Source organism: Melanotaenia boesemani, chromosome 4 (assembly GCF_017639745.1).
Source record: "Melanotaenia boesemani isolate fMelBoe1 chromosome 4, fMelBoe1.pri, whole genome shotgun sequence".
Taxonomy (NCBI): domain Eukaryota; kingdom Metazoa; phylum Chordata; class Actinopteri; order Atheriniformes; family Melanotaeniidae; genus Melanotaenia; species Melanotaenia boesemani.
This window is the reverse complement of record NC_055685.1, coordinates 13383516-13411191: the sequence shown is the minus strand read 5'-3', so window position 1 is coordinate 13411191 and position 27676 is coordinate 13383516. Positions and strand designations below refer to the sequence as shown.

At 41.5% G+C, this 27676-nt stretch overlaps 1 protein-coding gene across 9 annotated transcripts in view; it reads right to left on the bottom strand.

The window, feature by feature from the left end:
• Positions 1 to 24402, bottom strand: part of rbm47 (RNA binding motif protein 47) — a 38832-nt gene extending 14430 nt beyond the window's left edge. For 5 of the 9 annotated variants that reach the window (XM_041984191.1, XM_041984196.1, XM_041984199.1 and 2 more), the window contains exons 1-2: positions 23199 to 23410; positions 22517 to 22682 (exon numbers count right to left, since the gene is read on the bottom strand). The gene's annotated coding sequence lies outside the window, so the exon portion shown is untranslated. Of the gene's footprint in view, positions 1 to 11042; positions 11170 to 22516; positions 22683 to 23198; positions 23412 to 24180 lie in introns of those variants that run through there. The other 4 variants (XM_041984192.1, XM_041984201.1, XM_041984195.1 and 1 more) reach the window with 4 other exon arrangements.
• Between the last annotated feature and the right edge of the window lie 3274 nt (positions 24403 to 27676).

The following is a 27676-nucleotide window of genomic DNA, read 5'->3' as shown; positions in this document are numbered from 1 at the left end:
TCATTCAGTCCAACCATCCTGATATCGAGCTGGGGTTCGTATCTTCCGTCCTCGAAGAGTTTTTCGCACCGTTGATCGTCGCATCTCCTCATCAGATGAAGTATGTGGTTCCATCTGCTGCTGATGCCGAGTGGAGAGTCTCCGTCTACGTGCTGCAACTTGACGTTTGTTTTTTCTGTCCCGTTGCACAAATCCTGGTAACTTTGATCCATTGTCACTGATATCGTCAGCAGACAATGTCTTATGGACAACCATAGTTTCCTCGGGCTCAAAGACTGCATCCTGGTTCTCTGGCAGAGCTAGATGTCTTTGTCGCCTTATCCATGTGGGGATCACATCACTGGTGTAAGGTTTTATCTGATCGTGGTGCATGACTTTCTTTCCACGTTGAGTCAAGAGCTCATACAGTACAGGTCCACAACGGGCCTTCACTATACATGGCCCTTTCCAGGGGGCTTGCAACTTAGGACTAAACCCCTTCTTTTTTGTGTTGTCTCTTATGTACACAAGGTCTCCTACATTGTAGTTGTGCTGTTGAGCTCTTAAGTCGTGAGTCTTCTTCTGCCTGAGTAGAGCAGTACGGAGATGCTGTCGAGCCACCTCATGGACCTTACATAGGTTCTCTTCAAGATTGTGCACATACTCTGGAGGCTCTTTCCCACTGTGTTTCTGTTCTGCCACTCCAAGCCAAATATCCTGTGGCTGATGCACCTCTCTTCCCAGCATTAACATGTTGGGTGAGAAACCAGTACTAGAATTTTGGGCACTACGATACGCTGCTGTTAGTAGGGGCAGATGTTCATCCCAGTTCTTCTGATCTTGGTCGACATAGCAGCGGATCATCTGAAGAAGTGTGCGATTAAATCGCTCCGCCTGTCCATTTGAAGCAGGATGGTATGGTGTAGTGCGGGTCTTGGAGATCTGAAACAGCCGACAGACCTCTTTGAACAGTGCACTTTCGAAGTTACGACCTTGGTCTGTGTGAAGCTCCAAGGGGGCTCCAAAACGTGAGATGAAGTCGTTGACCAGTGTTTTGGCCGTTGTTTCTGCACTTTGGTCTTGGACTGGAAATGCCTCCACCCACCTAGTAAACTGGTCCATGATGACCAAGATGTACTTGTTTCCAGTAGATGAGGTGGGAAAAGGGCCCAATACATCCAAGTGCAACCGGTCCATTGGTGCTCCAGCCTGGTAAGTTTGAAGTTTGGCCCTTTGCATGGGACTGCTTGATTTCCGGGCTTTGCATGGGGGACATTTTAAAATGTACCTATGAAGATCACTTCCCATGCTGTACCAGTGATAAGCTTGTCGTAGACGTTGAAGGGTCTTTGCTTCTCCAAAATGCCCAGAGTGTGGGGGGTCATGACAAGCTTGCATGACCTCTTCCTGCAGCGAAGCAGGAACCATCAACAACAAGGAAGGACCGCAGCCGTCAACACTCTCCCAGCGGTAATATAGAACCCCTTCATGAAGCTCTATTTGTGGCCAGCAGAGCCAGTACTTCCTCACTGCTGGACATTCGATTGCAACTTGCTCTTTGCTTGGAAGATTTCCCGATTCTTTCCAGCCATGTAAAATAGAGAGTACTGGGTCCTCCTTTTGGGCTGTCACCAACTGTTGGTGACTCAGGGGTTGCAACCAGTTTATTTTGCAACTGGGAGGATCAACTTCCATTTGCTGCTGTCCCTCCCCATTGTTTTCAACCTCCTGCACAGAGATCTGTCTGATGACCAGTGGCACAACATCATCCACATCTTCTTCGAATCGGGCCCATCGCTCATGCAGGTTTTGACAATGTGAGCACCCTTTGCATGGGAGATCTGTTACTTGCTTGCCTGCTTGGTAGCAGTCACAGCGTCCTAGGCCTTCAACATCTCTCCTTGACAGTGCATCTGCATTTAAATGCCTTTGGCCTGAGCGATGCTCAATATCAAAGTCATATTGGCTCAATTCTTCAAGCCAACGAGCTAACTGGCCCTCTGGATGTTTGAAACGGAAGAGCCAAGCAAGACTGCAGTGGTCTGTTCGGAGGAGGAACTTTTTTCCAAGGAGAAAGTGACGAAACTGTCTTGTGTATCTGACAATGGCCAGCAGTTCTCGTCTCGTTACACAGTATCTCTGCTGTGCAGGAGTGAGGTGATTACTAGCAAAAGAGATAACTCTTTCCTCCCCCCATTGGACTTGTGACAGTACTGCGCCAATGCTGTGACTGGAAGCATCAGTGTCCAGGATGTATTTGCCTGCAGCTGCTGGGTAAGCAAGAATAGGGGCAGTAACCAGTCTCTCTTTGAGTTTCACAAAAGCTGCCTGTTGTGGTTCGCCCCAAAAGAATTCTGCTGTCTTCTTAAGGAGGCCGTTAAGAGGAGCAGCAAGCTCAGCAAAGGCTGGTACAAAGCGGCGATAGTAATTGCATAGTCCCAGGAAAGCCTGCAGCTGTTGTTTATTTGTGGGGGGCTGCCACTCCTGTACATCTCTTATCAGTTCTGGATTAGGGCTTATCCCCTCTCCACTGACCACATGTCCCAGAAAAAGGACCTTGTCTTTCAACAGCTGACATTTTTTTGGCTTCAGCTTCAGCCCATAACTGTGGAGACGTTCAAAAACCTCAGCCAGGTGCTGCAGATTCTGCTCGACCCCTCTTCCCAGGATGATAATGTCATCCAAGTAGATGAGAAGTGTCTTCCACTGAAAACCTCGAAGGACCAGTTCCATGGCTCTCTGGAATGTACCAGGTGCGTTGCAGAGGCCAAATGGCATCCTGGTGTATTCATAGAGGCCATAGCGGGTGATGAATGCTGTTTTGCTGCGATCTTTAGGGTCCACAGCAATCTGCCAGTATCCACACTGGAGATCCAAAGTGGAGAAGACAGTGGACTCCCCCAAGACGTCAAGACACTCATCTATTTTGGGCAGCGGATATGCATCCTTTAGTGTAATAGCATTCAGACGCCGATAGTCCACGCACCATCGCACACCACCATCTTTTTTACGAACGAGAACGACCGGTGACGCCCACTCAGAGGATGACGGCACAACAACTCCTGATTCCAGCATTTCTTTAAGGTGCTTTTCATCCTCATCTTGAAACCCAAGAGGTGTCCGTCGGACCGGCTGACGTACTGGCCTAGCATCTCCAGTGTCAATCTTGTGACTAATAGCAGAGAGGTGGCCCAGGTCTGTATCATTGGCTGCAAAAAGAGATTGGTACTTTATAAGCAACTCGATCAGTCCTGCTTGCTGATCTTCATTAAGAGCCTCGCTAGCTGATGTGTACAGGGCTTGCAGGTGGTTTGGTAAATCTACTGCATTTCTTGTCACGCGCCCAATTTTTGTAGCAGCTGTTTTATTGCTTTCCTCATCTGTCATGCTTTTTTGCTCGTTGTTTTCAGAGGAATACATGACAAAGAGATCATCTGGGAAAGTCTCAACCAAAATGCCAACACATACCCCACAGGGCAGGGACGCTTTGGTGCTTGAAAGATTACAGAGCCTCACTGGCACTCTGGAGTTCATGTAGGTGGCAACACTTCCTGATGAGACCTCCTCAGTTATGTTTAATGGCTCCAGGACAGCTGGGAGACCGGGTTTTGGTTTATCAACTCTACCCCACACAAGACACTCACTTTCAGGGGGCAGGGTAATGTTGCTTTCCAAAAGCACACGTGCCACAGAGTAATCCTCACCACCTCCTTTAACGACACGAGCGGGCACTGGCTCTTTGCCTACAAACACCTGGCGACCAGCAAAAACTGTCATCTCAGCTGCTTGCATTGCATCGAGGCCAAGGAGGAGAGAGTCATGTATTTGACCAACAAAGACTTTCCATTTGAACTTGCGGCTCCCAATTTCCAGTGTCACTTCCAGTTCACCCAAAGCAGACATTGTACTCCCAACTCCGGCATTACGGAGAGACGTCTCATTAAGAGGTTTCCGTGCCTCCATTGGAAGCATGTTGTAAACCTCTTCAGATATCACTGTGGCTTCTGCGCCAGTGTCAACAACTGCCTGAACAGGTAGGCCATTCACTGTCATTTCGATTTGTAAACTAGGACCTCTTTTGGAAGTGCGTCCAAGCTGAGGGCTTAAAGGATTTTCCTCCTTGTTTGCTGGCTTCTTGACAGCTTCAGATGTAGTTCGGGGAATGGCCCTCTGGCGAGTTGGACTAGGCGACCTTGAACACTCTCTGACGATGTGACCTGCTTCTCCACAGCGGAAACAGGTGATTTTGGCTAGCTGACTTGGGCTAGGTGGTCGCACTTTGGGATTTTGAGCAGGTAGGTGGAGTGACAATCTCCTATCAGGCTCTTGTTCCTGCGTTCTGCCAGCATATGCAGATGCCACACCTCCACAGTCCCTCACCACAGGCTGGAGACGTTCCAGCTTCAGATGTAACTGCTCCACTCTGTCGATGAGCACTTTAAACTGCTCCTCTGTTACATACTTTGGGCCTTGTAAGCGTCGGGAAACAGGACAAAAGTCCTCAGTTAAGCTTTCTTCTTCATCTGCCCAGGAAATACGTCTTGCCCTTCCTGCTCTTGTTTCAGTCTCTCGGCCCAAAGTTGCTTTGAAATTGTGCTCATGAGCTTCTGCTAGCTTTTGTGCCTCCGCCAGGGATTGTGGGTCTCGATTCATAACCTCATAGGCTACTTTTTGGTTCTTTAGTCCTTTTAAGAAGGCATCAGTGGCAAGCTGATCCTGTAGCGCCAAATCTGTTCCAGGATATGCCAGACTCACTAGTCGTCGCACTTCCTCTGCAAATTCTGCTGGTGACTCTTTCCCCTGGCGCACCTCTCCCAGTTTCCTGCGAACAGTTGTGGGTGGTTCTTTTACTCCAAACCGTTGAGTGAGCTGCTCCTTAAGGAGAGTGTAGTCTTCACGAATGTGTTCGGGTAGGGAGCAAACATAACGGATGGCAACTCCCCGTAGGCACTCATGAAGTTTATCCACCCGCTGCAACCCCGTCCAACCACACTTCCGTGCCTGACGCTCAAAGGGCAGTAGAAATGAGTCCCAGTCCTCTTTGCCATCATAAGTTGCAAGCTTGATTTTGGAGACTTCGCAGGGAGGTTGCTGCACTCTGTCAGGATGGTTTCCAATGTAGTTATGAGTGTCATAAGTGTCATGTGAAACTGTGCGGGCTGGGACAGAGCGCTGGGGCACTTGTTCATCTCTGCGACGTACAGCTGGGTTGTGTGTAGCTGAAGCATAAGGACCTGAATTACGTGACCTCTGTCGAATTACTTCTAATTCTGCTGCAAATGGTGGATCTGACCTGTTGCTCGTTTGTTCTGTCAGTTCTTGAGGAGTTGGGTGGGGGAGAACAGCAGCATCTGGGGCTTGGCTGCTTGGGTGAGCGGATGTGGCTTTATTTGCTCCTACTTGCTCTGTTGTTACATGTTGGAGAACTGGTGTCAGCAGCTGTTTAAACTGCTGGGTCTGATGGTCCAATAACATCTGCAGCCAAGGTGGAGGCCCTGGATCTAAGGATGCGGCTGTAGCTCCCAGTAATTCCTCATTCTCATCCATTTTTCCTTTTTTTTTTTTTTTTTTTTTTTTTACTTTATTTACTGTCCAGCCGCTGTGGCAAAATGTACTGTCTTGAAATGGTCTTTGATTAAGTTTATTTGTTAGTCCTTTTTTCTTTCTTTTACAGTGCAGTCAAATCTTCTCATGCTCCTCACTTTTTGCAGTGTAGATTTGCTTGGCAGCTTGCCACTTGCACAGCGTGTAGCTGTTCATCCGTCCTGTAGCTTGCACTTGTTGCTAGCCGCTGAGGGTAGCCCACAGGACTAAGGCTGCACCTTTTTGATTATTTATTTTTTTCTTCTTAACTGCAGTTTGATTGCGATTCACTACCTTGGATTTGCTCCAGTGATTAGTCCGACGTGAAGAGGCTGTTCTTTTCCGTCTTGAATCCTGACTGTGAAGCCACTTCTGACACCAATTGTTAGCTTTTGCTAACAGGATATATTTTGGATGCTGTGTGTAGATGAAAGACACTCCGGACCAGGAATATAACGTTTAGCTTCCTTTTACTGGAGATGACAACACTTTACAATCTGCGGGACAATCACAGACTGTTGAACGCTCTAGCACCAGTGCAGACGAACGTTTTACGTCCACACCAGGGCCAGCGAGCGATCACACACAAACAATTCCCCCCGGAACACTAAACAACTCCTACAAAGTTCCGCTTACAGGTAAAGCTGTACTACTAAAACACAAACGGTCTTTCTGTACTATGAAATATAACTGACAACCCAAATACTAAGCAATATAAGAACATAAACATTGTTTGTACTAATTCTACAATATAAAGAGTTTATGGGATTTTCCATCTTTTTTGACAATAAGACAACAAGACTGTCATTTGATTTATCTTTTAAGCCCATTATAAAGGGATAGTATATGTAATGGTCAAGCACATGCATTGATTATGATTGGTCTTTGATCATGAAAGCAGCCTAATTTTCATGGCTAACGCCACATCACACAAATTGACTCCGTGTTTAAGCTGGGACGCAATTAGTCACAGCTAAATCAAGAGTAATCACACAAGAGTGGGGAGAGAAGATAGTGCCTTTTGGACTTTGTTGGATATCTCTGATAAGCTGGTTCCAAATTAAGGCCAGGGTCAGACACACACACACACACACACACACCCACACACACAGATGCATACTGGAATCTGCTACATGGGCAAAACAATGAATAATCAAGAATAAACTAGCAATAAAGCAGCAGTGGTAATCAGTATCTTGGCTGAGGAGGTTGTATGACTGATTATGACAAGTCATCCATATAAGTAAATGAGTAGCGTGTCACAAGACCCGAGGTCCTGCTGTTTTTTCTGCACAGCCATACGACGCCTAGCAGCACACAGTGCTACTCAGGCGACACTGTGTTTTCCTGGAAGTCATTTCTCCCAGTCAGAAGTAAAAACTGCTTTAAAAATGCGAAGTTCATTTAAGGATTTTCAAGGATAGCATTTATCCTTGAAAAGCCCAGCAGGATAATGTATCATAATTACATCCATCACAGAATAAGTACCATAAAGAAGACATTTGTGTGTTTTTTTTTTCTTGCACACTCACTGTGCATCAAAAAAGCCGATGGTAAGCAAATTAAACTGTTAACTTGACAATGGTGAAGTAAGTACCATGGCTGACCTTAGAGGACACATGTCCTCGTGTAGTGGATCTCGGCTGTAAGAGCCTTGACTGCAACAGGATCAATGGAGAATTAAGTCACAATGCTGACTGACAAGAAGGAATCTAAAGAATTTTAGATTACATTATTTACATTTGAGTCCACACATTTTCCAATGTCTGAACACCTTTATGATTGTCCAAACGTCTGTTCCCAATTCTCCCCTTCTCTTCAATTTCATCTTTTTTTCTTCCTCTCATCCATGTACCTGTCACCATCATTCCTCTGGTTCAACCAAGCTCAAAGACAAGCAGCGGAGAGGGGGAGGGGAGGAAAGATGGGAAGAAAGGGATGAAATCAAGAAAAGAGTAGGGAGAGTGTGTGCATAGAGGGGGCTGGGGGTAAGAGGAGGAAGACCAGATGGAGAGGAGTGAGAGAGGCATGATGAAAAAGAAAAAGAGGAGGGGGACCAAATGTACAGGCTTCCCTTAGTGCTAGAAATCCTTTAAAAGTTCAACCAGCCTGAAGAATTTCAGGTCAGACAGAGTGTGTAAGTGACTGCTTCCAGCCCACACTAACTTCACCAAGGAGGGATGATTCCAGTTCATTTAATTTGAGCTCCTCCCTCCCCAACTTGCCTCCAAGACCTTCACATTTATCTCGAATGTCACTCAAAACACCACAATCTGCCTCATAAGTAAGGATTTGAAACAATGCTAGAAAGAACCTCTTCACCGTCACTGAGAGCTACTTTTATCAAATTCTCTGCAACAGTTATAAAAAAGAGGAGCCTCTCATTCAGATACATAGTCATCACTAATCAGAAGAGCTGCTTTAGCTTTAGGGGCTTTGCGTCCTTAGACAAACACATTCCTCGGGGTAATCAGCTAGCCTGCTCAAGGTTATAATGGACTTTGTTTCAAACAGCCTCTCCTGACTTTGACCATGTCACACTCGTTGATAAAGACTGTGATTTTAAAGGCGGGGGGGGGGGGGGGTAATACGAGCAAAACATATTAAACAGGAGCTGTGATGTTTTTACAAAAGGTAGAAGATGAAGTGATGCGCAGGTGAATGATATAGTACCCATTTATGAAAATAAGATGTTTTTCTTCTTTCTTTTTTTAGTAAAACTGGAGTCTTGAAATGATTCAAATGCTAGTTTCCATTCATTAAAAACACTTGTATTATTCTATGTTGGGTCTTTTTTCTTTTGTTTCTTTCCTTCTTATTGTCTATTTTTCAATGTTTAGTTGAAAAATTTATTAAAAATACTTAAAAAACACTTTTAGTCAAAGGTGATTTACTATGGCATATAGAATGGAGACATTGCTCCACATTGAATAGAAATTGCTAATAAATTGCGTCTGTAAAATGAGATTAGCGAGCCAATCCAATCTATTCCAATCCAAAAAAAGTATTTTAACCATGTTAACATGACGATACAATGTTTTTATTGTACGCTATATTACAAGACACATCATGAGCACTTTAGCAATCAGTGCTATGGCTGAAGGTTTCTGCTGTGAATCTGCACAACCTCCAGTCTCAAAGACACAAAGCCAGACAGCCTATATGTTCCATGTAAAAGACTGAAGCAACCAATCTGAAGTTTTTACAGCCATTTTGGATAAGCCATAAAAAAACAAGCTAGAAAGACATTAGCTGCAAGCTACAGGTTTGGTAAAGTAAGTGAACTGGCACCTGCTAGCAGCAGTGACACAGCTTTAAGCTAAACTAGCGGTCACTTGCTAGTTTAGCACTAGCTTGTCCGGTTGGGGTAATATTGACTAGGCCCCACAAACCCCAAGCTAACTCTACCTCACATTCTAAGGAAAAACATGTTACCATAGTCAAGCAGGTTTAAGGTTATGAGAGATTTTTTTCATGGCAAAAGCTTCAAAATGTCCTATCCTGAGTAACTTATAGAATTTTGTGCACGTTATTCATGTCAGGACTGATGTGCCTTTGTCGCATTTAGGAGTCGTACATAAAAATAAGGAGGTGGCTTAGGGGGTTGAAGCTGATTTGCAAATGATGTGCTTCCAGGGAAATAAAATGAGGCTAAGTGGTAAGGGGGAAGCTGGCATGGTAGATTGCATCTCTCTAACCTAGGGATCACCAGCTCCAGACCTCTTATGCGAGTGTCCTGCAGATTTTTGATGTTTCCCTGCTGCAACACACATTATTCAAATTAAATGATTTTTCAGCAGCTTGTTGTCAAGTTTAGCACAAGCCTCTTAACAACCCATTATTTGAATCAGGTGTGTGGCAGCAGGGAAACATCTAAAACCTGCAGGACACTGCCTCAAGAGGTCCAGAGTTGTAACCACTCTGTTGATTCTACAACATTTCAGCCTACCCATCGAGATGTCCTACCTATGCTTTCTGCGCATCTACACAACATAAAAATGTCATTTCTATGTGGGGTTCTGGACACACCCATAAATCCATGCTACCCTGAAGGTTATTTATACTGTCAAATCATCATCCTTGCATTAATATACTGTATAAGGTTGCATAGTTTAAGACCATGCCTATAAATCTTCGGTTAGTTTAAAGATTATTTATCCACATATATGTTGATTAATGAGCTTTAAACAATTTGTTGACAACACAAAACTGTGAATCCTTTGAAAAATATGTGTGTTATTCTTTTATGATGGGGCAGCACAGATTGACAGATAAATTTAGTCTGTTTGAAAAATATTTTATTGACCCCAGAAGGAAATTTCTGATTTGTTTCAACAGTGTAGCACATTTTGACATAACAGCAACTTAATGTGTGTAAACATTAATATGGTGCTGAGCTACCTCTGCATCAGGTATTAAAGAAGGATGGTGATGGTGGTTAAACCAGGATGTCTGTACTTTTGTTTTGTTTTTTGTTGTTGTTTTTTTTGTTTGTTTGTTTGTTTGTTTGTTTGTTTGTTTGTTTTTTTGCATATAGATACAACTGACTCGCAAACATAGCTTCAGATTATATTTTAGGGGATTAATACATGCTCAGAAGGGGCTTTAAAGCTAAGAAATAAAAAACTAAACAAAACTAAGTGGCTTTCTATGAATGATCTTCTTGAGCATCTTTCACATTCCCACTTATTTCAGAGTTTTAGCAAAACTTTGTGCTCACTTGGGCCCACCCCGTTGACAAACACAGAAAAGTCCATCAGACTCCAGACAAGGCTCATATAACTTTTCCGCCCTCTACTTTAAACTTGTGCCTTAAATAAGGAACAAATCCTAAAAAAGACTGCTCATACTTTCATGCATAGCTTTGTTTTTACTACTAAATATAACTTCAGAGGATGAATGATTTCAGATCTCGCACACACACAAAACAAACAGCTCTCCTCACAGGGGCAAAAGTCCACCTATTATATGACGAGGAACCCGGAAGTATATAGGTTATTATACCAGCTTCTCTGTGTAGTTGCTGAAGCTTTTTTTTTTGTACCCCACCTTAAACACACACACATACAGTGTCATGCCACTCCACTGGTTCCACTGGTTGCATTGTAAGGACACCTTGATCTCCATTCTTATCACTGATTGGTTTAAGTGGCTTGTTGTCTTTTTCCAATCAACCTGGCTCTAGGTGGTGTAACAGGTCAATCTGGTAAACGGCTCACACAGAAGCAATTTCTGCTACATGAAGTGATAGCAGACAAACAGTATCCAAAAAGAAAAAGGTCAAAGGTCAGCGGAGTTTGTTATTTATCTTTGAAGTGTCAGTTTGCAACATTTCGAGGAAAAAATGGTTTTTCATAACAGAAAATAGCAAAGAGCAGGTTGAGAAGGGAAAAAAGCCAGTTTTAAAGCGAGTTAAATAACTTGTGTTTTTAAGTACAAAAAAACAGAAACACTACTCAAGGTTGGCATTAACACCTTACCTGTATTCCAGCACAGATACTGACGAACAGACCAAGGAGAGGCAGTCAGTGTTTTCTTGCTTTTGGCTTCACGCTTGTCTAAATATTTCTGTCTCTATCCATTCACAGACGTTTGGTGTTGACAGGCAGCAGCAGCAGTGAGACATGCGGAGTGTGGCGGTGGTTTGGTGTTTACTCATTCTCAATGGCCAGAAGAGGAGAGGTGGGGCCACTCAGCACAGGTAACCCCCCCCCCACCTTTCTCTTCCTCCTTCAGTCTCTCGCTTACTTGCATGATAAGGAGTCAGACATAAGGGAAAGAAAGGGATAAAACTGCAGAGGGTGTGACGGATAGAATAATTGACAGCAGCCAGGGAATAGTTACCTTGTTTCTGTTATTTGACATGTAAGTAACTGTATAATTACACATACAACTACAATTTATCTGCCATATAAAGTCATTTAATGGTTGTTATAAAGCACAAATATCCTGATTGCACAACACAAAAAAGGGAATTTTTTCTAGTGTTTCTGAATTTCTGAGTGTAAGGAGAAAGAAAAACACTCAATATAGCAGTCAATGGACTGAATGTTGAAATATTTTAACTTCAACCAAATAAATCACACAGATAGACATGCCACTAAAACCCCATATAATTATGAGAGCACTGCCTTTGACCCGTCGCATCTTTTTCATACAACTTTACAATCATGTTATGGCAGCTTCCATCTGATATAGGACTTTAAATAACAACCTGCCCTGAGTGGGTTGTGGTGAGTTTTAACTGAAGAATGGCTCAGAGGAACTGAAAGATGGGTTGGCCTATTGCCAGCAATGACTGCTAGTTTTAGAGAAGAGGACACTGGTGCTAATTTGTTAGCCGTGATCCTCTCAGTATAAATTCTTAATGAGAGGTTTGAGCTAAATTAATTTAGCTAAGCTTAATTTAGAGCATAAACTTGAGGCTTTCCAGAGGAGTATACAGTCCAGTGGTTACTCCTGGATGACCAGATTGACTAAAGCACTTTAATGCTGGGAGTGTATGGTGTCTGGTGTGGAGGGACCATAGGCCGGAGATAGGTTTTCCAATCTTGGAAGCTTATTCAAGTGAATGCAGCTTCATCAGTGTTGCCACCATCAAATGGTTAGAAAAAGGAATAGTTCTGGTGGTGCGTAGCTCAACTGGTTGAGCAGATGCCTCCAATGTGGGGTCTTATCACAGTTGGCCAGGAACTTTTGCTGCATTTTATCTCCCTCTCTCTGCCCTCATTCCTGCCCTCTCCTCACTGCCAATAAAGGCCAGTAGAAATTAAAATCGTTGGGGTCTGATGTGCCAACTGCTATTATTCTGGTCACAGTGGCCAATGTCTTGTCTTGTATGTTAAAGTTTATACAGCAAAATATTCATAATGCTTAATCAGCATCATTTACCAAGTTCCCACTCATAAAGCATTCATTTACCTTAAATCTACATAAGGACTGTCTTTCCTAACACAACATAATATGTGTTTAATGGGGGATCAGGTTTAAATGTAATATGAGTTATCTCTTAACTATTTTATTGCTTATGATGCTGGATGGTGAATATGGGTTTTTGGAACAACATACTGTATGTAGACATTCAGACCATCCAGAAAAGGACTTGTGGTGTCATGGTGGAGTCAAGGTGTTACACTGACCTGCTTGCAGTTTTGAACATTTATGAACAAGGGTGCTTAAAGGTCAATAAACATTCAAGTATGGGCATGAGTCCTGAGGAATTTAACTCCATTGAAGGAGAGTTTGATTTTACTTCAAGTTCAAACTTATTTTCCTCCAATCTGTCCAAAAGCATGTTAGATAGATAGTATCTGCCATATGCGTTGTCAATTTTGGTGTTAATGGGAGCTCGACACTGCGGTGGGTATCATGACTTAGTTTCACTTCTCATGTTGTGTTAAGTAGGAATTGAAAGTCACTTTAGAAGCAACGAAGTGGTTAGCACATCAAAGATAAGGTCAATACAAACCCAACTAAAGCTGTCACATTCCAATCATATTTACCAGAAACGCTACACTGTTGGCAAGAACAGAAAGGGCAGCATACCAACAATGTGTGGAAGTCTACACAACCTTAAACAACACAAGAGAGCAGGGTCTGCACTGCTATCAGGTGGGGTGCCACTCTACTCCAAACTAAGTCCATGCAAGTAAGTGTGCTGTTGCCATTGTACAAGTGACACATTAACCAACGACTCTGTTAATAAAGGACAAGCAATCACTGGTTCTGACCCTTTTGGCAGCACTCTCTCATACAAAGATAGTTAGTTCAAAGTTTTCAAGTTGGGAAATTGCTCTCTGGCAGAGTGTAAAAATGTGGGAGTGAAGGCCATACAGATTCATAAACTTTATGGCCCGGACACTATCAGGTTAACAAACACATACACATAACATCACATTTATGTGCTTAGATCAATATAATATACAGTGATGGAAGGGCTTTCACATGGTCAGGTCATTATGACTTAAATGAAGGAAAACTAGCTACTATTTAAAAGTAAAATCAAGAAAAAGTTTAACTAAAAATGAGTAAAGAGTAAATGGCTAAAAGAGTAAAGTCACAAAACAAAGTGTCGTAAAAGCAAACATCAAGTGATAAGCATCACACAATGCAGAAAGATAGCAGTCAGCTCTGTATTAACAGGGACAGAGACGAGGATCTGGCTCTGCAGGTCCCATTGTTATTTCTGATTAATAATTCTCACACAAAAAATACTGAGACATCTATCCTGGACACGTCCTTCTCTTCAACACATGATTACAATCATACTGTTTTGCCAAAACATGACCTTTTTGTTTTTCACGGTAATCCATCATAACGGGATGAGAATATTTTACCACAGATGTCAAGAAGCACTGACAGAAACAATGTCACACGTCAGATAGGGAGGGAGGTAAGGGGGGGGCACTGTATTGTATGTAAACTTTAGACTTTCTACCATCAGTACTGGAAACATAAACATTACAGAAATGTCCCAACATGTGTGTCAACCCTGCAGGACACGTTAGACTGGCTGGAAGACCACAGCAGGACAAAGCACCTGTTTCTCATCAGAAAGATCTCCCCTCCATCAGAGTCGTCAAAACTTCAACTAAGAGTATCTTAGTTTGTGTGCATGACTGTCTTAGTATTACTAGGGTAAAATTATCTGAGAGATCCTGAAGTTTTGCAGTGATTTTGTCCGTGGGACAGAAACAATAAACCTGTTATAATAAAGACTCAGCTAGATCCTCAGAGCTAACCGATAAATGTTTTTTGTAACATTTCCTCAATTAAACAGTCACCTTAGATCCTGTGACTATTGTCAACCAATCATAGTGTCCTCTTTTTGATTAACAAAATGACTCAGCACAAAAAAAGAACTTTTCTGCCCTTCCACCACACAAACACACACAGGCTCTAACGTCAAGGTCCAACATTTTTTTTTCCACTCTGATGAAACATGTTTCCCCTTTTGCCTAGACTTTGGTCGGCTGACACTCCACAAGTCACGTGGCTTGTCGTTAACCAGTGGCAGACGTGCTGGAGTCTGTGTTTAGGTGCCACAATCACTGCCAAGGTCAAGGAGACATGGAAGGAGGAAGACAGAAAGAGAGGGATATGAGTAAAAGACTTAAAGTAGCTTGACCATAGAAAAAGCAATCATGCTTATGACTGTTAACCACACTGCAGCTGCTTATCATCAGGTCGGTATCCAGTGACCACTGTAACGTCAACATGGATGACCATTCAGTCTCTCAACAATGAGACTCAACCCTGACGCTCAGGTGATTAAGTGGAAGCAACAGGTGGATGAAATAAGGACTAAAAGAGATCCTGTTTTAATCTGAACAGGTCTGTTTGGACAATTTTTATAGGAATAAGTTTGAAATCAAGTTGTTTTTTACACACACTTCCTGTTTCAACTGCTGTAACAACATAACCTCTTATACCACCTTTACTGATGACGTGTAACACCCTACAAAACATCTGGGGTGATAGTTACATGAAAGAAAAATCTTTTTTTTTTTTCTAAAGTTTTACATAAAATTAGTTAAATATAATCTCTGGTGAACAGCAGCCTGTGGCTTATTACACCAACTCATTTGTTTAACAATAACTAAGCTGACGAATGAAGCAGTGTCCACATGACTACAGTAATTTAAAATAAATTAAGAGGTTAAGTAGCTGCCAAGTGCTGCAAATCTAATGCACTTGATTAATTGGTCATCAGCAAGTGTGAACACCTCTATAAAACAATTTTTGTCTGTTTGATGGTGTGGAGCATTCAGGTGTTAAGACAATGCCAAGGAGGAAAGACATCAGCAATGATCTTAGAACGGTTGCTGTTCATCAGTCTGGGAAGAGTTATAAGATCAAAAAGTTTAGAGTCCATCATTCTGCTGTTAAAAAGATGATTCACATGTAGACTCTCAAGATGTCCACTTCGGCTAATCTTCCCAGAAGTGGACATCCCAGTAAGTTCACCCCAGGTCAGGATGTGGAGAATTTAGAGGAAGTGCAAAAATCTGATTCAAGTCAATTCAATCTAATTCAGTTTATCCATGTAACTCGCAAATTAGCACTGAGCTCTAACAGGTCAATAATGGACATGACTCCACTATCTGCAGCCACAAAGAGATGATATAGAAAACCTTTTATGCAAATAACCTGGACCTAAATCTCAGACTCTATGGGCCATGTTAGCATGCTAAATGTTAAAGCTCAAGACAGTAAATTAAAAAATCACTGAACAAGTCTGACTTGTTTGGAAGCTTGTCAGGAGTAAAGGACTGTCCACACTGAGAACAATAACTATAACAACAACTATAACAATAACAAAGAAGAAGAAAAAAAACAGGGGAGTGTAGGTTCATGTAGAAAAGGAGTGAGGAGGACCTCCCTCTGTAGCATTTTTATTTTTACTGTCATACGTGTCGACATCAGTTTGATGATATTGTGTCAGTTGTAGAAGACTGCTTGGTAATAGGCTTCAGTTAATTTGGTGCCACAACAGCAGCATTAATAAAGTTTGTGATTTGGACTAAAGCTGTCTCAGCAAATATCTGTCATAATTATGAGATTAAAATATTAAAATTAACCAAAAAAAAAAAATCACTCACCACTCAAAACAATTAAATTTAAAAAAATAATAAAAGCATGTGTCAGTTTGGGTTGCCATTGTTTGTGTCCTGGAATAAAAAGTGTCACCACTGTGTCCTCTGCTGTATGGATAATGTGCTCTTATTGGGTTTGCAATTTGGAGTTTTTAGTAGTTTTTTTAAGTCTTATAAAGTTTGACCTTGTGGTGATAGTTATCAGTGTAACTGGTAACTGTGTCACTGAATCTTTTAAATAATCTCAATTGGATGATTGATTGTTCTAAAAGACAGCTACCATTAGAAGTATCCAAATGTTGGTTTGCATATCAGGCCCGCCATACCAGAGCTTTAAAGATTGCAATTTATTTCAACAGTCTATATCATATCACACATAGAAATTTGATCTATATAATGTATGACAGCATACTTTTTGGGAAATAAGAAAAATGGAATACATGTTCCATGAAAAAAAGATTAGACACTTTACTCTGATAAACTGTGCAGACTGAACAGACACTAAAGAGTGTGTCAGGCTATGAAAGGTATAACTGATTATTGATCAGTAATTGCATCCATTGGGGATGTTATCTAGTAACAGATCCTGACTGATGCTGACTGGATGCTGTTCTACTAAAATGCTGCTAAATTACCCAGCACACAAAATATGTGATTACTTGTCATGTGACATAATCTTTTCTATATCTGCATACATGTTCATTAATGTAAAGGCATTTGAGGTTTTGGCAATTGCAAACCTGCAGTCTTAAACATGCCTTGTTTCCTGGAAAGACAAAATGTTCTCTAGAACTCTTAAAGCAGACACACACACACATGCACTCAGTAAAGTGAGACGGGGAAAGTATAACAAGCTGATAAGAGCTGAATGAAAAGCTGGTGGAATTCAGTGCCAGTCAACTCCAGCTCCTAAACAGACATACAATAGCTAAACTCAGAAAACAGCGTCATGCAAACCACAAGGAAATAGGTGCTTAATGACAAAGTAAAAAGGAAATCATCCTGAGAAACCAAAGGTATGTGTAATACACCTGTCTCCCAATTGTGCACCGAAACTAGTCACAAACAAAGAAGGAAGTGTGGGAATGTAACAGGGAGGATTGATGTGTGGGGTAACAAATGAGAAAAAGAAGGATGGGCTTGATTGTCTGGACATAAAATGTTTGTGGTTTTAGTGCATGTACGGCTTCCACGTAACTTCTTTGAGCCAGTTTTGTGAATGAGTTCATAGTCAGACTCGACCCATGGAACATTCCATTCTGACACAGTGTAGGGGGGCACTGTGTGTGTATATATGTGTGTGATTTTGGGGGTGGAGCCTTATCATGAGATGGAGTACCTTACAGTGTGTAGTTTCTGTCCTTCAGACCTACTTACTTCCACACACATACACCATCCCGATCTGTATGCCCTCTCCACCAGAATCAAATCACACACTGTGCACACACACCTTGCTTCATGGCCTGCTGTCCAGACAACTAGCCCATTGTGTGTAGCAACAGGTATGCAGAGAAGAGTCTGTTGTCTCAGCCGGCTGCAGGCTACTAACTGTGTATGAAAACAGCTCAAGAATAAGTTTTTTTGTTGTTGTTTTTTTAAAATCCCTGCAAATGTTTCTTCATCCTTCTAGCGATCCCATCAAAGATCAGTCAGTATTTCCTTACACTGTGCAAAAAGAATTGAATTTTGTTTGCCTCTGCTTCCATTACTGTTAAATAAGGAGGCGGATCATCTCACTGCAAATATGTACAAAAGGTACAATAGAGCAGTGTATGTATAGGTACAAAGTCCTACCCTTTAATACGCCTCTTTCCTCACTCATTTAAACCGAAAAAGCTGGATTACGAAACTAACAGTGAAATGAAGCATAATAAGAGCATTAGAGTACAAGGAGGTTGAAGGACAGGGGAGGGAAGGAGGGAGGAGAGCAGGATAAAGAAGAGGATGGAGGGTTCAGCAATGTCATGACACCGCGGGGGGGAAGTTGCAGGGATCACAGGGGTCAAAGGTTGAACAGTGGAAGGCAGGGGACTGAGGAAAAACAGGGGAGGAGTGTTGATCCAGCCTTCGCAGTGAGTGGATGTCACCTGTTTACACACTCAACAGTCCTGCTATGCTCTCATAAGAGAGACAGTTGCACAACATCTCATCTCAGTGGCACACTTCTCACTTAAATCTTGTGAAATCGGTCTAGAATGATGGTTAATTCTTCATTATTAATATCATACACAAACGAGTTATCAATGAGAAGTATCTGATATTTGCTATATAAAAAAAACACTTAAAAAATGAAGTGTCTGAAAACATAAGAACCAAATCAGCTACTTCATAAGGGTGCTTAGTCAACCCTGCATCCTAGAGATCACGCTATATTTGTTTTCATAACTAAGTTTTTACTGGAAGTGCTGCCTTGATTATGTTCCTATTATTTTTACTAATGTGGGTTATGTAGGTGTCTGTGATACAGCAGATGATGAATTTGCAGTGTGGAAAGAAATGTTTACACAGATTCCTGCAGGTTTAACTTAAATGCAATGATCATTCCTGGTCCTAAAATCTATGGGTAGAGATGCAATATAATATCCATAACTGTTTTTTATGCAAAACTACATCAGCATAAAAACTTTTGTGTTTTTATTATCTTAAAGCAAGAAATATATATCCATGCAGCAGATGCTACAGTTCAATTTATATCATACTGGACTTCAAGGTTTATACAGTAGCCCAGCACAGTAGAGATGAACGATACATCATCCATCTATCCATCCATCCATCCATCCATTCATCCATCCATCCATCCATCCATCCATCTATCCATCCATCCATCCATTCATCCATCCATCCATCCATCCATCCATCCATCCATCCATCCATCCATCCATCCATCCATCCATTCATCCATCCAGGGGCACACCCTGGACAGCACCTCATTGGCATTACAATTTTATGTTTTTCAAGGCCATTTTCAAGGATGTCATTATATCGAACTGGACTTTAAAACTTATGTTACACTCTGCAGGTGTGTTAGGGTCTACTAATGCCCAACTGGCATGAATCTCACCAGTGTGCAGTGATTCTTGGAGAAAAACTGGTCTTCATGAAGAAAATGTGTGTGTCAGCAAAAGTGGAAATTTTTGTGTTTTGTGACGGCAACATAGACTACAGCCTGTATGGGTCCACCTGAACTTGATGACGAAAACCTCAGGTTTTTGGTTTGGCTCGTGAGGTTAAGGTTCAGAGATCAGATGTTACTCTCGTCTCAGACAGTACAGCAATTACTAAAGAGTTTTTTAAGGGTAAACAATCAAAGTTGTGTTTGGGTGCTGAAAGGAGTAACAGGAGCAGGAGGCAGTAATATTTCTCTTTTCTCCTTCAGCTTCTTCTTGGATTGAAACACTAAAACACAGATTCCAACTTTTTAGTAGAAGGGCTAAAAGTCTAAAGTTTTGTCTCAATCAAATTGTTTTAACGATGTAGTTAAAAAAAATGTTCATAATCTCAGGAAATTACAAAAATGGCCGTTGTTTCCTGGATGTTCCAGTCATAATATTTCTTAATGGCTGAAGATTCTTAGATGCTAAAAGCAAAGATGTGATCTGAGTTTGTTGGTGGCACACAGTCTACAGACAGATCACTTGTTGGATCGGTCAACAAAGTGTTTAAGGTAGGAGATGACTGTTTGTTTAACATTTTAACCCATACGTCAAAACCACACCTAAGTGTTTGTTATAGCCATAATAACTTAATGATAAATGCTGTCTAATTTTAGCAAAGGTGCAGTTTTAATGCCCATAATCTACCCTTTATGTTTACAACCTGTTTGTTGAATTAAAACTGACTCATGGGGCTTATATACCATAAAATTAGGAATTTTACTAGACCTAAAAATTTCAGCAAAATGATGATACCATAGTTCTGTGTGTTGTTCTAAAGTGGATGGACAAACAGTGCACTTTGTAGTAAAATTTAATGTACAGCACTTTTAGGTTGTACATTTCCTGTCAGTAATAATTTCCTGCATTGTGAAACTCATTCTAACAGTCTTGGAAAAAGAGAAGTGAGCTGAAAAAGCTTTCCAGTCCAAAGTATCTGCCACTACCAATGAGCACATTACAGGCATTTCTCAGTTGTCCCCTTTATTTTTTCCACCTGTTCGTGCCATGCTGATTTCTACCTGTTTCTTCTTCCCTTCTTGTTGCTGCTGCACGATCAGAAAGGAGCTAAAGAGGATGGTGGGGGGTTGATAGAGTGGAAGAATGTGGCCATTGTGCTCTCCAGGTATGTGTGTGTTTGTGACAAACAGAAAGAATGGGAGAGAGAAGAGATCAGATCTTGTTACAGGTGTTTCATAAACAGCACAATAGTGCTAACAGGTTCCCCTCACTCCCTCTGCTGCATTAGGGTCTGTACGCTGCAGCTTTAGATTTCTGCCTCACTGTGGCTGGATAAAGCTTATGGCTTTGTCACATACACACTAGACTAAATCTGTGCTTCCCCACCATCAGCATGAGGTGATCATGTGACAGTCATGTGATGCGATCATAGTATGTGTGTGCGTGCATAATTCATGCAGTTTAAGCTGTTTCTCTTCCTTATGTTTGAGGTTTGCTGAATATTAATCAACCTAATACTTCTATGAAGCAACAGAGATCCTCTTTTTTTTTATTATTGTTTGATATGTTTCAGCTCATTTTCCTGCAGTTAGACTTGGCTCAAATATGATACCAGGATGCTGTGGGGAAAAAAGCCTAGATATGAGCTTATGACATTGATGACTGTGCTCCATTTTAAGACTGGAATGCGATTGAGTCAGTTAAGTGATAAGTATCATCCTGGAAAATAGTTCACCTCTTGAACTCACTTACAAAATCAGTACTGAAGCCACAGCTACTGTCTGAAAAGGGGACAACTATCGTTTACTGACAATTTAAGTGGTATCTGTTCTTGATTTTGTATGTGACAGCATAAGGAACCCATGAGTCATCACCTCATCAGACACATACCTTTCACACACCTTCCTTGTCAAAGTATTTATAGTATTCCCCAATCTTGTTTCCAGGACTTCAGAAGACAATACACTGACTTAAGTACTGGGAATTTCCTTCAGGCTTGCCATGTACCTACGCCTGAGATCAATCTTTAAACAAAAGCCAAATGAAAAAGACTGTAGCTTCTAAAGCAATCTGACAACGTGCGCTGACGAGGCCTGCTAGACAAGAAAAACCAAAACGTTTCTTGTAAAAGTTTCAGAAAACCTGGAAGCGATACAGAAACAAGGCAGTGAGTCATTGAATACTTGTAAAACAGTAGAGGTATCGAATCTCTACAATTGTTCAGGAACCTTTGGTGTCACAAACGAGCACAAACACCTTAGTGCTAACTTTCAGCAAGACAGGTCATTGCTTTGACCCATTTTCATTTCCTAAAAATAAACAAATATAACCCTAAACCTAGTCATCACTTACACATTAAATCATTAATGGACGTTTTGTCTTTGTGCCCTGAAGCAAGGCAGAGCTTCACAATGGGGATGTGTAAATTGATTTATGTCTGTAAAGCTTTAGTGGCACACAGACATGCAGCCAGAGGATTAATTTCCATCGCTGTCCTCCATCTCCACACGAGGTTGTGAAGAAACTGGAAGTTGATGAATGAAAATATAACTTTCCTCTCAAATTACAGCACAGATGAACTCTCATCATACACTAACTCAACATGTAGCAACAGCAGACTCTTCCATTTAACTTTTTTAATTTCAATCTTATTACAAATTCAGCAAATTCTATTGTTTTTAGAAAAAAATGTCTTATTTAGATCTTATTAAAGGGCAGCAACTATAAAAAAAATCCCATAATAAAACATGAAAAATTTGTTCTGGAAAACAAAAATTAGCTGGATATGAACTATCAAACACCGACACACACTGCTGCTGCTGCACACACGCACACAACAAAATCCCGTTTGCACAACAACAGGACACCCAAGGCTGACTGACGCCCTGCTCGACCAGTTTTCTGAAACACACACACACACACAAAATGACTAGACAAGACACCAACTGAACACACACACACACATACAAATAAACATCCAGTCCTCATCCCGTAACCTTGCAGTGAAGGTTACAGCAGTCAGCTGAGTCAGTGTGATCCCTGGACCAGCTGAAGAAATGTCCTTCCAGATACCCACTGTGTGTACTTGTATGTGTGTGTGTGTGTGTGTGTGTGTGTGTGATTTCGTGTGTGTGCAGGTGAGAAAACACACTATGTCCCCCCAAGTATCCTTGCAGCAAAACTGTTAAAGACTAAGAAACAGAATGGAAAGGAACACAAGACACGTGTGATGAGTTTCCAGCCAACCTGTGGGATGATGGGACGTGCAGTCTCGGCTTTGCTTCTCGTTCTTCTTCCACCACTCAAAGCAACAATCCAACTTGTCACTTTCTCATCTTCTCTTCCCTCCCTCTCCTCTTCTGCGCTGTCTTTCAGTTTCTCTCTGATCTCTTGCTGGCTGTTAAGGCACCTCCTGTCAACCAGTGACAGGTTCCCCAAAAGGACAAGGAGAAGAGATCTCAGATACTTGAAACTAACACACACACCAAACACACACAAACAATAGGAAAGGACAAGTCAGAGTTTCTCTTCTCCTTTTGTGTTTCTTTTTAATTCTGACTCAGATCCTCTCTGTTTGTCCTCTCCTCTGCTCCAGTAACGACAACACTTGTAGACGTAACAGCAGGAGACAGGAGAAGGGGGGAGCACACAAGGTCTCAAAGTGGAGGAGAGAGCAGAAGGTGACGGAGTTGAAGGAGAGAGCTATGGAGAGAGAGAAGGAGGGAGAGATGGAGGGAGGAAGGGTAGTGGTAATTAGTGAGTCTGTACCTGACTCTCACTGACATAAGCCCCACATTCCTAAGAGCCGAGAAGAGGGGGAGAAGCGAGGGAGGAAGAAGAAAGGGAAAGGTTCTCGCACACCAACACACTAATCATCTCAGAGAATGCCCCCTTCATCCCAACACATACAGAAATCTAGTTTCCTTACAGCAAACCATAGATGCGGCACTCAAGTCAAGGTTGCATGATGACAGGTGAAAGTGCTGCTGCTGTCTCACGAGTCTTCAGTCCTCTCTTCTGTTGCTTTCATTTCGCAGTATTTCTCCCTGTCATTCCTTCCCCTTGTCTTTCTATCTCTTTGTCTTTCGATATGTGTATGGTGTACACACTGCCTGCTCTTAAAACTCACCAAACCAGAATTAAACTGCCCAAACTCACAACACACCTCCTCACTCCCTCCCTCTTTCTCCCTCGCTCCCTCCCTCCTATCATTCCGGATGGGAAATGCTATCCTCCTGTGCCCCTCTTCAACCTGTATGTGTGTGTGTGTGTGTGTGTGTGTGTGTGTGTCCAAACAGCCAGACCCCAATCCGAACAGCCAGAACAGCATTCCTCTAAAGGGGTTTCCTTCATACCTCATCCAAAAACTCACACCACATGATCACCTGCGTCCACCACCTGCTTATTACCGATGATCACACACAGAACAACCTTTTCCTCACTCACAAATTTACATGTCTGAGGTCATGATGACATGCTGTCTTTAAGCTCCAGTGATCACTATTTGACGTACGTAGTGTTGATCCATCCATAATGACAACTTTAAGTAATAACAGCTCACTGACACACTTTCTCACATTTCTTGTTTTAGGGTCAGTGTGAAGATGACATGCAGGGAAAGCTGAAACTTTAAACGTCTAATATCAACAGTTCCCCACTTTTTCTAAAGAGGCTCCTGCTGCACAGCTGAACTGAAAGCAAAACAGTGAGGATCCTAACTAAACTGGCACTCCTTGTTGTCCTTTTTCACATGTTGCATCTTTCCTCTGCCCACGCACTCTTTAATCTCTTTCTTTCTTGAAAATACTGTACTTGTTTGATCATGTAGTTCAGTTTCAACACTGCAACCTGCAGCATTCAACTCTCATTCAACATTGTGAAAGACTGTCTCTGTGTGCGTGTTTGCCTACCTGAATTCCTTAGAGAGCCAGGCATAGGCGGGACCAAGCGCTTCCTTCTTCCTGATCTCAGGTGTGTGGTCAGTGCGCTGTCTTTGTGACAGTCTGTTGTCATGGAGACAAAGAGACAGCAAGAGAGAGAGCGAGAGAGCTGCACCAAACTGTCGCGGTCAGCCTGCTACCAGAATGAGGACAGAACAGAGAAGTGAGGAAGCTGGATTTCTGTTTAGAGTAAAAACACACACACATTGACACACATGCATTAGTTCAGATAAAGTCCCCACACACACACACTCACTCACACAGTAGGGAACTTGCAAGTGTGTGTGTATAGGAAACTGAGATTGAGTCAGACGTGCTCACACAGAGAAATGGTTTCAACACAGCAGCTAAACGCTAGCCGGGAGGGGGGCTGGGCCACTGGATACGTTGCTCAATGCATTGACTTTAATGCTTCCTTAACTTAATCTCACAGGCTTTAAATAAACATTGGAGATGCAAAATGTTAAGTGTCTGAAGCAATACAGGGACACTGTAGCATTTACAGGAGACTTTTAGAGATTCTGATTCATTATGGAAAAAAATCTCATATAGCTTTGTCCTTCTTTATTATCACAAGTGGAAACAAGGTAGTGGAAGTAAAGTAGAATAGTATCGGGGTTGATAAACATCTATATTGCTGCTAATTCTAACCTGGATCTCCCATCTGGTGGTTGAGTCTCTGTGCCTTTAGTCTGGTTTTCAACTCTCACAACCTGGACTACAATCAGGTGACCCATCCTGTTGAGGATATTTCTCCTTTTTCCCCAGAAAAGCTCAGTCTGTCTGGATGTTTAATATCATTTTTCCTCACCTAACTCTGTTAAAGGAAAAAAAAGGAAAGTTGAGTGTACATAAGACATCAAGCCACAATGCTTTTTTTTTTTAGTAAACTCAGCTAAGGGGTTCTGGTGTTGTGTGAACCTAAATTTAGATGGTAATTCAAAATATTAAATTTAATGAAGTTTGGATTGATATTCAGGTCTATTCATGTCTTTGAGTTCAAAAACAACTCATGTTGTTAAGCTGAGAATATCTATTAAAAAAAGGTGAGACGACTTATGTTAACAGTGTAACATTAACTTAATATTTAGATTTTGATTTAAACTCTTAATGTAGGTTGACAAAACACAATTATTATTATTATTATATATTTTTTTAGTAATTTTTTTTTTTTTTTTTTTTTTTTGTGGTGACCTGTCCAGGGTATACTCTGCCTCTCACCCTATAGCTGCTGGGATAGATTCTAGCCCCCTGTGACCCTAGATTGAAACAGGTAAGTACAGAAAATGGATGGGTGGAATACAGACGTCCCAACTCAAGAATAAGTCATTAAGGAGACTTAAAAAAAGTAAGACAACCAGCTGCAAAACGTTTTTGTTAAAAAAAAAAGGTGTTGTGTCAGCTTACATTAAGAGTGTAAACCACAATCAAAATATTAAGTTGGACAAACTTGAGACTACTTGTGATGGCCCAGTTCAAATTTGCTCTTTGCTCATTGGTTGGTCTGCAGAACGGGTGGCTCCTTTTCATTAAAGCACCAGTATTTTGCTCCTTTAATTTGGCGAATGTCCAACTTATATGCCTGCAGAAACAAAGCCTTCTCTGGTTGTGACACTTCAGAGACCTCAGAAAAAGTTGCAGATTATGGTCTGTGTAAACTGCCAAAGGAGTCAAAGCTCCCACATACACTTAAAAATGTTGCAGGGCCCAGACTAAAGCCAGAGCTTCCTTTGACAGAATAGTTCATTGTTGAATTTCTTAGAGAAGAAGCAAACGGGTCTTTCCAAACTTTGTCATCCTTCTGGAGGAGAACTGCATCTGCCCCAACCTGGCATCCACCCAAAGTACAGGCGTCCTGACTTGCAACCTCTTTACACCATTGATCGTTCACTTTTATACGCCAAACACACTATTTTTGTAAATAAAATATAATTTGGCCTATATCACAGTCTACCACGTAAGTCGTGACATACTATTCAAATTTACTCACACAATTAAGTTGAGGCAACTTGTAAACCCCAACTTTTTCAGAGATATTTTCAATTTAACAACATGAGTTGTTTCAGCTCAAAGACCGAAATCGCTATCCCAGCTTTATTAAATTTGAGAGTGTTATCTTTTTCAATCAGGTTCAAGCAGCCGGATGCCTTACCGGCTTAAGTTCAACTCTTTTAACAACTTATTTAACAGTGAAAAAAATATCACACTCACACACTCCATTAACACACTTACTACTCAGCTCACCTCTGTAAATACCGAAAATACAGCCATCAAGGAAAACATCCTCAATCTGCAAGCATGAAGCACAATGGACTATTTTCTTTTAACAGGGCATCGTGGAACAAATTCCAAATGACCCAGAAACAGTAGTAGAGACCATCAACTTCCACCGTGTGCACCGTCTCAAATCACAAAAAGATAACAGACCATGACCAATAAGCACAAAATTCCAACACTATAAACACAAAGAGCTGGTCGGAAAGCAAGCCATACACCTCAAAGGCATAAACTCATAAACTGTGAACTCAATTAACAGCTCCCCAATGACTGAGTGTCACAAGCAGCTTTTTTTTAAACCTGAATTAAGATGACAATAAAGGAAATAAGACTGGTTACAGTCCACAAGCTACACATTGATGGACAGCTACTCTGTGGCGAGGTCATCACCCCCTGGTTTTTCTGACTACTCAATTAAATAGCTGACTCCTTATATATAAAACCCCTCTCCTTCTCTGTCATGTATAATATAAATGTCTGCGTCTAGGTCTTATAGTCCCTTTTCTCACTACATCTGCAATTATGGTTCATGATCTCTGTAGTGTATATTTTGTCATATGTCTCTCTATTTTCTGCATTGCTAACCAATAACATTGTTATATTGTGCTCATACACACATAAACAAGCACAATTACATAGCTCATATACACTCATTCAAGCATGCGTACACACAACAGCAACCCACGCACTCCTGCAAATACACACACTTTGACATCAGTATACAGTTGTGCCTACTAAACAACAGGCTGATATTTGTCTCCTACAGGCAGAACATTCAGCAAAATGTGATCAGGTATAACAGTCATTACCTATTCTCAATACATCAAAAAGCAAAGAAAGGTTTGCATTTTGATTACTAAAGATGCCTCATTTATCCACAACAACACTGTCACAGATGCTGACACATGTTTCAATCCAATAAGTACAGATGATCCATCTTTCTTTCAGAGCTTTTTCTTCTCCTTTTCAAACCTCTCCAAGTCGCCCAACAGCAGGCTGACCTAACAGTTCAGCCAATAAACATATCTGGCAATCCACAGAAATAATACAGCAATGCATGAGTGATTTAGGTCTTTCTGATAGCTGGTGAGAACATCATCCTAATTCTAGGATACTCATTCTTTTCTTCAGTCCACCATTCATACTCCTGGACTCTCTTCATCCTCACTAGCAACTCTATCATTTCAAA